Below are 2,461 nucleotides of genomic sequence, written 5' to 3'. Positions count from 1 at the left end.
GAGGAGAGGCTCTGGTAAACACCACAGACCTTTGACTGAGACCTGGGAGGGCCCATATCAGTAAGTATGAATTGTAAAGAGACTAAAACCCCACAGGGATAGAATCCACGTTGAATCCTCTTCGTCTCTGACTTAACTAGATGATCTGGGATCACCAGTGCCTCTAGCTTACCTTCCAGCCATAAAATACCAAAACCTGATAAAGACAGAATGAGAAAAGAAAATTACAAGCTAATCTAATTTATGAACAGAGGTCTTATGAGCCTAAACAAAATATTACCCAACTAAATAAAAAATATATAAAAACAAGAACACACTATGACTGAAGTGGATTTAGGGAGTGCAAGGCAAATTTATGACTGAAGAGGCAATCACTGCAATTCATATTAAAAGAATTAGGAAGAAAAATTAAGTGATCATATTGATGGATGTAGAAAAAGAAGTTTATATAAAATTAAACATCCATTCATAACAACATTTTCTCAAATGAGGAATAGAAGAAATCTGATAAAGAATATCCATTAAGCAAATATTATATTTAAAAAGGAAATGTTGAAGGTTTTTCCCCTGAGATAAGGAATGAGAGAGGTATGCTTACTATTATTCTTTATAATTAATCATATACCAGAGGTTCTAGCCAATGTACTAAGGCATGAAAAGAAGGAACGGGTAATACAGATTGGAAAGAAGGAAATAAAACAGCCATACTTCACAGATTACTTGATTTATATGTTGAAAATCTGAGAAAATCTTCAGATAAAAACCGTTAGAATAAATAAGAGAATTTAACAAGATAGAAGATCAATAAATAGAAGATAGAAGATCAATATATAAAAATAGATATGAGACTATTTAAAAAAATAGAAATGGAAGGAAAACTTCCAAACTCATCCTATGAGGCCAGCATTACCTTGATCCCAAAACTAGATAAAGACCCCACCAAAAAGGAGAATTACAGACCAATACCCCTGATGAACATGGATGCAAAAATTCTCACCACGATACTAGATAATAGGATCCAACAGTACACTAAAAGGATTATTCAACACAAACAAGTGAGATTTATTCCTGGGCTGCAAAGATGGTTTAACATCTGCAAATCAACCAATGTGATACCACATTAATAAATGAAAGGACAAGAACCATATGATCCTCTCTATAGATGCAGAAAAGCATTTGACAAAATACAGCATCCCTTCTTGATAAACTAGAAGGAACATACCTCAATATCATAAAAGTAATACACAAAAAACCCACAGTGAATATCATCCTCAACAGAGAAAAACTGAGAGATTTTCCTCTAAGGTCAAGAACACGACAGGGATGTTCACTCTTACCACTGTTCAACATAGTACTGGAAGTGCTAGCCTCAGCAATCAGACAACAAATATAAATAAAAAGCATCCAAGTTGGCAAAGAAGAATTTAAACTCTCACTCCTCATATATGACAACTATAGCCACTTTGGAGAACAGCTTAGCAGTTCCTCAAGGTCAAATGTAGAGTTACCATATGACCTATATTCCACTCTAAGCATGTACCCAAAGAGAAATGAAAACACATCCACACAAAAATCTGTACATGAATGTTCATAACAGCATTACTGAGAACAGCCAAAAGGCATAAACAACCCAAATGCCTATCAACTGATGAATGGATTAACAAATGTGGTATATCCAAGATATATAAAGAACTCTTTAAACTCAACACTCAAAAAACAAAATCATGTCAAAAAATGGGCAGAAGACATGAACAGACACTTCTCCAAAGAAGACATACAAATGGCTAACAGAATGATAATGTTCATCATAATTAGCCATCAGGGAGATTCAAATCAAAACCACATTGAGGGGCACCTGGGTAGCTCAGTGGGTTAAGCCTCTGCCTTCGGCTCAGGTCATGATCTCAGGGTCCTGGGATTGAGTCCCGAGTTGGGTTCTCTGCTCAGCAGGGAGTCTGCTTCCCCTTCTCTTTCTGCCTGCCTCTTGCCTACTTGTGATCTCTCTCTGTCAAATAAATAAAATCTTTAAAGAAAAAAGATAATCAAAACCACATTGGGATACCACCTTACACTATTACCCTCTTACACTGTTGGTAAAATGCAAGTTGATGCAGCCACTTTGGAAAGCAGTGTGGAGATTAAAAATAGAGCTACCCTATGACTCTGCAATTGCACTACTGGGTATTTACCCCAAAGATATAGATGTAGTGAAAAGAAGGGCCATATGTACCCCAATGTTCATAGCAGCAATGGCCACAGTTGCCGAACTGTGGAAAGAGCAAAGATGCCCTTCAACAGACGAATGGATGAGGAAGATATTGTCCAGATATACAATGGAATATTATGCCTCCATCAGAAAGGATGAATACCCAGCTTTTGTATCAACATGGATAGGACTGGAGGAGATTATGCTGAGTGAAATAAAGCAAGCAGAGAGAGTCAATTATCATATGGTTTCACT

This window comes from Meles meles, chromosome 11 (genome assembly GCF_922984935.1).
Source record: "Meles meles chromosome 11, mMelMel3.1 paternal haplotype, whole genome shotgun sequence".
NCBI classification, from domain to species: domain Eukaryota; kingdom Metazoa; phylum Chordata; class Mammalia; order Carnivora; family Mustelidae; genus Meles; species Meles meles.
This window is presented reverse-complemented; position numbering follows the sequence as displayed.